An 8,223-nucleotide genomic window follows, 5' to 3' on the forward strand; every position below is an offset into this window, starting at 1 on the left:
AGAGGATCACCTGAGCCTAGGAATCCGAGGCTGCCGTGAGCCACGATCACAAAACTGCACTCCAGCCTGGACGACAAAGTGAGACCCTATCTCAAAAAAGAAAAAAGGCCGGCCGCGGTGGCTCACACCTGTAATCCCAGCACTTTGGGAGGCCGAAGCGGGTGGATCACCTGAGGTCAGGAGTTCAAGACCAGCCTGGCCAACATGGTGAAAGCCTGTCTCTACTAAAAATACAAAAATTGTTCAGATATGGTGGCGGGCGCCTGTAATCCCAGCTACTGGGGAGGCTGAGGCAGGAGAATCACTTGAACCCAGGAGGCAGAGGTTGCAGTGAGCCGAGATCGCGCCATTGCACTCCAATCCAGGTGATAAGAGCAAAAAGCTCCGTCTCAAAAAAAAAAAAAGGAAGCAGTGTTGGGGGCCAGCTTAGACAGGAGGTCAGGGAGGGCGTTTCTGAGAAGGACCCGCCCGAGGCAGTGATGTTCCCATTTGCAAGTCTGGAAACCAGGCACAGGTCACTTGACTTCCATAAGGGATGGGAGCCTCCAGTTAGACAATCAGGGAAGGGAAACCAGGACATTCGACTTCATTTCTCGGAATCCATACTCGAGAATGAGATGAGCTTGATAACAAATGAAAAACGTAGATATTCATAGCAGCCTGATTTAGAGCAGCCGAAAGGTAGAGACAGCCCAAATGTCCATCAGCAGATGAGAGGAGAAACACCTGGACGACACCTGGCTCATTTATACGACGGAATCACATCCAGCCTTGGAAAGGAAGGGAGCCCTGACACAGGCCGCGGGATGGATACACCTTGAAGACATCAGGTCCAGCGAGAGACGCCAGGCACAAAAGGAGAAACCTTGTGTGTGTGTTTGTTTCTGATTGTTTTTTTGAGATGGAGTCTTGCTCTGTTGCCCAGGCTGGAGTGTAGTGGCAAGATTTCAGCTCACTGCAACCTCCGTCTCCTGGGTTCAAGCAATTCTCCTGCCTCAGTCTCCCGAGTAGCTGGGACTATAGGCGCCCGCCTCCACGTCCGGCTAATTTTTGCATTTTTGGTGGAGACAGGGTTTCACCATGTTGGCCAGGCTGGTCTCGAACTCCTGACCTCAAGTGATCTGCGGGCAGTGATCGGCCTCCGAAAGTGCTGGGATGACAAGCGTGAGCCACCGCATCCATGTAAGAAATCCCGTGTGATTCCATCCTAGGAGGTCCCTAGCATCCTCAGTCACAGAAATAGAAAGTCGAATGGGGCGGGGGTGCTGGGGGCTGGGGAGGGGGACAGGGAGTGAGTGTTTTATGGGGACAGAGTTTCAGTTTTTGAAGATGAGAAAGTTCTGGAGATGGGCTGGGTGCGGTGGCTCCCACCTGTAATCCCAGAACTTTGAGAGGCCAAAGCAGAAGGATCGCTTTAGCCCAGGAGTTGAAGATTAGCTTGGGCAACATAGCAAGCCCTCATCTCTACAAAAATAAAAAAATTAGGCCGGGCGCGGTGGCTCACACCTGTAACCCCAGCACTTTGGGAGGCCGAGGCAGGCAGATCACGAGGTCAGGAGATTGAGACCATCCTGGCTAACACAGTGAAACCCCGTTTCTACTAAAAATACAAAAAATTAGCCAGGCGTGGTGGCACGCATCTGTAGTCCCAGCTACTCGGGAGGTTGAGGCAGGAGAATGGCAGGAACCCGGGAGGCAGAACTTGCAGTCAGCGGAGATTGTGCCACTGCACTCCAGCCTGGGCAACAGAGCGAGACTCTGTCTCAAAAATAAATAAATTGGGCCGGGCGTGGTGGCTCAAGCCTGTAATCCCAGCACTTTGAGAGGCCAAGACGGGCGGATGACGAGGTCAGGAGATCGAGACCATCCTGGCTAACACGGTGAAACCCCGTCTCTACTAAAAAAAAATACAAAAAAGTTAGCCGGGCGAGGTGGCGGGCGCCTGTAGTCCCAGCTACTCGGGAGGCTGAGGCAGGAGAATGGCAAGAACCCTGGGAGGCGGAGCTTGCAGTGAGCTGAGATCCGGCCACAGCACTCCAGCCTGGGCGGCAGAGCGAGACTCCGTCTCAAAAAAAAAAATAAATAAATAAATAAAAATAATAAATAAATAAATAAATAAATAAATAAATATGGCCAGGCGCGGTGGCTCAAGCCTGTAATCCCAGCACTTTGGGAGGCCGAGACGGGCGGATCACGAGGTCAGGAGATCGAGACCATCCTGGCTAACCCGGTGAAACCCCGTCTCTACTAAAAAAAAAAATCCAAAACACTAGCTGGGCGAGTGGCGGCGCCTGTAGTCCCAGCTACTCGGGAGGCTGAGGCAGGAGAATGGCGGGCGCCCGGGAGGCGGAGCTTGCAGTGAGCCGAGATCCGGCCACTGCACTCCAGCCTGGGCGACAGAGCGAGACTCTGTCTCAAAAAATAAATAAATAAATAAATAAATTAGCTGGGTGTGGTGGTGCTCGCCTGTAGTCCTAGCTACCCGGAAGGCCAAGGCAGGAGGATTGCTTGAGCCCCAGAGTTTAAGGCTGCAGCGAACTACGATTGTGCCACTGCACTCCAGCCTGGGTGACAGAGGAAAACCCTGTCTCTAAAAAGCAAAAAAAAGAGAAAGTTCTAGAGAGGGATGGTGGTTATGGGATGCTTATGCAATAATGTTAATGTACGTAATGCTGCTGAACTGTGCATGTCATATGTTTAACATGATAAATTTGGCCGGGTGTGGTGGCTCACACCTGTAATCCCAGCACTTGGGGAGGCCGAGGCGGGCGGATCACAAGGTCAGGAGTTAGAAACCATCCTGGCTAACACGGTGAAACTCCATCTCTACTAAAGATACAAAAAAATTAGCTGGGCATGGAGAATGGCGTGAACCCGGGAGGCGGAGCTTGCAGTGAGCCGAGATCGTGTCACTGCACTCCAGCCTGGGTGACAGAGCGAGACTCTGTCTCAAAAAAAAAAAAAAAGATACATTTTATGTTATGCACGTATTACTACTATTTTATTTTTATGTTTATTTTTCGAGACAGAGTCTTACTCTATTGCCCAGGCCGGAGTGCAGTGGTGCGATCTCAGCTCACTGTAGCCTCTGCCTCCTGGGTTCAAATGATTCTCCTGCCTCAGCCTCCCAAGTAGCTGGGATTACAGGCATGTGCCACCATGCCCAGCTGATTTATGTATTTTTAGTAGAGATGGGGTTTCGCCATGTTGGCCAGGCTGGTCTGAAACTCCTGACCTCAGGTGATCCACCCACCTCGGCCTCCCAAAGTGCTGGGATTACAGGCGTGAGCCACCGCAACTGGTCCATATATTACTACAATTTAAAAAGGGAAAAATAAGGCTGGGCGCGGTAGCTCATACCAGAAGTCCTGTAATCTCACGCCAAAAGTGATATAATCCCAGCACTTTGGGAGGCTGAGGCAGGTGGATCACTTGAGGTTAGGAGTTCGAGACCAGCCTGGCCAACATGGTGAAACTCCGTCTCTCCCAAAAATATAAAAAATTAGCTGGGCATGATGGTGGGGGCCTGTCCCAGCTACTTGGGAGGCTGAAGCAAGAGAATCGGTTGAACCCGGGAGGCAGAGGTTACAGTGAGCCGAGATCTTGCCACTGCACTCCAGCCTGGGCGACAGAGGAAGACTCTGTCAAAAAAAAAAGGGAAAAATATATTAGATTCCCTACCCCCTGAAACACACAACCCTACTAATGCCCCAGGTTACAGATGGGGAAACTGAGGCACAGCTTGTGTGATGAGCAAGGATGCCATTTTGCAAAGGGGCAGGGCAGGGTTCAATGGGGCCACCTGGCCTTCCCATCCTGCCCCCTGCCCTGGGTTCTTGAGGCCTAGGTGGTCTAGCGCCGCAGCCCCCGTACCCTCAGCACCTCTCACATCCCAGGCCACGGGCTCGGCTCGATTTCCTCTCCAGTCTCTGTTCTTTTGCTGACCTGAGAAAACCACAGACTCAGCAGATTTCACAGGAGAAGTGCTAGGAAGCTTTGTTCAAAATACCTACTGCAGGTGGATGGGGCGTGGCAGCTGACACAGCGGGCGCCAGACTCCCTGGAGGCCCAGGAGACTCATGGGGCCGCCTCCAAGGTCAGCAGCAACCCAGGCCTCCCCAGCCCCCTCCTTCTGGAAGGCGCCAGGGTGGAGGCCACCAACCAGTGTGACTCAGCCCAGCTCCCTGGTCCCTGCCTGGTCTCCTGGCCTTTACCAAATACCTGTGGGTCCCACGTGCCTGGATGCCTAACCACGCAGGTCCCAGGGACCCATGGCCCTGGGAGCAGAGCAGGCAGGAGATGTCCCACCACCACAGGGCTCCAGAGACCCCGATTGTGGTTTATGCTGCACGACATGACCCAGTGTGAGCGCGGGAGGGGGCATCCAGACTTGGTGCCCCGAAACCAAGCCCCGTTCTTCCCTCTCTCAGCTCTGTTTCCTCCTAAAACACTGCTGTCCGGATGCAGGGCTCATGCCTGTCATCCCAGCTACTCTGCACTAAAGGCTGAGGCAGGAGGATCCTTTGAGCCCAGGAGTTTGAGACTAGCCTGGGCAACACAGGGAGATCCCCCTCTCTACAGAAAATAAACAAAAGTTAGCCAGGTGGAGTGGTGTACGCCTGTGGTCTCAGCTACTTGGGAGGCTGAGGTGGGAGGATTGCCTGAGTCCAGGAGGTCGAGGCTGCAGTGAGCTGTGATCATTTTCACACCACTGCATTCCAGCGTGGGTGACAGAGCAAGACCCTGTGTCAAAAACAATAATAAATAATAATAATCACTAATAAAAGCACCGTCCTCTCTTGTCCTCTGGGACACCCCTGCTCCTGATTTTTTCCCATGGTTTTGTGTGTTTGTTTGTTTGTGTTTGAGACAGAGTTTTGCTCTTGTTGCCCAGGCTGGAGTGCAATGGTGAGATCTTGGCTCAGCGCAACCTCTGCCTCCGGGTTCAAGCGATTCTCCTGTCTCAGCCTTCTGAGTAGCTGGGACTACAGACATGTGCTGCCACATCCAGCTAATTTTGTATTTTTAGTACAGACGGGGTTTCTCCATGTTGCTCAGGCTGGTCTCAAACTCCCGACCTCAGGTGATCCGTCTGCTTCAGCCTCCCAAAGTGCTGGGATTACAGGGATAAGCCACTGCGCCTGGCCCCTTCCCATCTTTCTGGATGCATTTTTCCAATTCTCCTTTAAGCCACCTCCTCCTTCTCCTGGGAGGCTGGGGTTCAGTGCTGAGGCCTATCACCCCCTCTTCACTTTCTCCGCTGACAACATCCAGGTCAGTGGCTTTAGCACTGGTGGCTGGGGCAGGTTGCTCAACCCTCCTGGCCATCTGTGTGGGTCCCCCAAAGGCAGAGCCTGACAAGGGTTTGGTGCAGAGAGTTGGTTCGGGGAGCAGGGTGGGAGCTGGGTACCCCCCGGCCACCCTGAGTCCCACATTCATCAGGGACCCTCTGAGGAACTGAATCCAACATTCCCCAGGTTGACCACCCAAGGTGAGGACACAAGGCCAAGGCCTTCCCGTTGGTCCTCAGACCCACGTCAAGCTCCCCCTGCCACAGGGCCTTTGCATGTGCTGTTCCCTCTGCCACCCTCCCAGGCTTTACCTGGCATCCCCTTCTCAGCTTTTAGGCCCAGGCAGGAGAGGGCCCCCTGTGCCCAGGAGGCCGCCCCTGCCCCGAGATGCCCTAGACGTGATCCGTGCCTGCTTCTCTGCGGTTCCACCACAACCCAGAATGACGGTTTCCTTGCTAGCTTGCTGGTGTGCATCTCACCTGACGGGGAGCACCAATGGTAGGGAGTGGGTCTGTATCTCCATTAGGTGATGGGTGGACACCTGCCTCCGTGCCCCTTCTCTCGATGGACACAGCATCAACTGTGTCCATCAGTGACACTGATCAACTCCAGCCGTGTTCAAGGTGCTGCGTGGGCACTGGAACCGGCCCAACTGCCACAGAAATAATCCATTTTTAATCTGCGTGGGTCTTTTTACTAATTATGAGCTCAATAGGTCAATGTCATATGGAATCCGGGAACAGGAAAACGACATTTGTTTAAAAAAAAAAAAAGCCTGGTGAAATCCAAATCCAAATAAAATAACATTTGGAATTTAGTCAATAATCATGAAATAGTAACTGTTATCACTTTTTTTCTGAGACGGAGTTTCGCTCTTGAAACCTTGTCTCTATAATAATAATAATTTTTTAAAAAATCCCAAATAAGGTTGGGAACAGTGGCTCATGCCTGTAATCCCAGCATTTTGGGAGGCCAAGGTGGGAGAATCGCTTGAACTCAGGAGTTTGAGACCAGCCCGGGAAACATGGCAAAATCCCATCTCTACTAAAAATACAAAAATTAGCTGGGTACAATGTCACTCACCTGTAGTCCCAGCTATGTGGGAGGCTGATCCCAGAGGATTGCCTGAGCCTGGGAAGCAGAGGTTGCAGTGAGCCAAGATCGCACCACTGCAGTCCAGCCTGGGCGACAGAGTGAGACCTTGTCAATAATAATAATAATAATAATAATAATAATAAATAACTAAGAAACTCAAAATTGCTAACGTGAAAAAAAAAAGGGGGTGAATGCCTTCAGATGAGGCTCAATCCAGGAACTCAAACAACCTTCTAGAAATCTGTCCTTTTGGGCTGGGCACGGTGGTTGACACATGCCTGCAATCCCAGCAGTGTGGGAGGCTGAGGCCAGGTAATCACTTGAGCTCAGGAGTTCAAGACCAGCCTGGGCCACATAGAGAGACCCCCAGCTCTACAAAAAAATACAAAAATTAGCCAGGCATGGTGGTGCATGCCTATAGTTCCAGCTACTTGGGAGACTGAGGCAAGAGGATCTCTTGAGCCCAGGAGTTTGAGACCAACCTGGGCCTGGACAACATAGTAAGATGCTGTCTCTACTAAAGATCAAAAAAATTGGTCAGATGTGATGGCATGCATCTGTAGTCCCAGCCAAACGGAAGGCTGAAGTGGGAGGATTGCTTGAGCCCAGGAGGTCAAGGCTGCAGTGAGCTGTGATTGCACAACTGCACCCCAGCCTGGGCGACAGAGTAAGACTCTGTCTCAAAAAAATTATAAGAAGAAAGAAAAGAAAGGAAGAGAAGGATAAAAATAAAAATAAAAAAATCTGTCCCCTTCCATTTGCTGCTGTGTCAGCACCTGCTTGAGACTGCACACCTCTTGGAGTAGTCAAGAAAGTTCAGCATACCTCAACTCACACCATCCCTGGAGCCCACCCCAGCCACAGAAAACCACCTTTTCCTCCAATGGCCCAGTTGAAGTCCCAGGGCAGGCTCTCATTGGCCCACTTGGGTCACGTGGTCATCCCCCAGCCAATCCCCAGCTCTGGGAGATGGAATTATCTGATTGGCCAAGTATGGGTCACGTGGTACACAATCTGTTGCCGGAAAGTGACAGAACCGGTGGTTTTCAGCACGTGAAGGTGGAGGGGAAGGGGCACCCTGGGGAGGCACAACTGTGTCAAAGGCCTGGAGCCTGGGCAGAGGGGCAAGAAAGCAAGGGGTCTCTTCCAGGAATTCCGGACGGTGCCCGGGGCACTGGGTGTCTGCAGGGAACAGATTCCGAGTGTGCACAAGAAGCCGGCACAGAATGAGGACCAGGCAAGCAGCGGTCAAGGAGGGTCCAGAGTCCCGGGTCCTATGGGGCGACTCCAGCCGGGGAGGGTCCCAGCTCCACGTGGCCCTTGCTTGTGCCCAGGGACAGATGGACAGCCCCAGGGATCAAGGGGTCCAGGGATCTGTGGAGGAGGGATGGGGAGGCCCCACCCACTCCACGCAGGAGATTGAGGTGTCCTGGGACCACGTATCCAGGCCTGAGGGATCAGGGGAGGCCACCGAGAGTTGTGGGGACACAGAAGCCCGTATGCAATGTTTGCTTTTTTTGTTGAGACGGAGTTTCACTCTTGTCGCCCAGGGTGGGGTGCAATGGCGCGATCTCGGCCGGCCCACTACAACCTCCGCCTCCTGGGTTCAAGCGATTCTCCTGCCTCAGCCTCCTGTGCAGCAGGTATTACAGACGCACGCCACCACGCCCGGCTAATTTTTGTATTTTTAGTACAGATGGGGTTTCACCATGTTGGCCAAGCTGGTCTCGAACTCCCGACCTCAGGTGATCCTCCCACCTCGGCATCCCAAAGTGCTGAGATTACAGGCATGAGCCAACATGCCAGCCTTTTTTTTTTTTTTTTTTTTTTTTTTTTG

This window comes from Piliocolobus tephrosceles, chromosome 21 (assembly GCF_002776525.5).
Source record: "Piliocolobus tephrosceles isolate RC106 chromosome 21, ASM277652v3, whole genome shotgun sequence".
NCBI classification, from domain to species: domain Eukaryota; kingdom Metazoa; phylum Chordata; class Mammalia; order Primates; family Cercopithecidae; genus Piliocolobus; species Piliocolobus tephrosceles.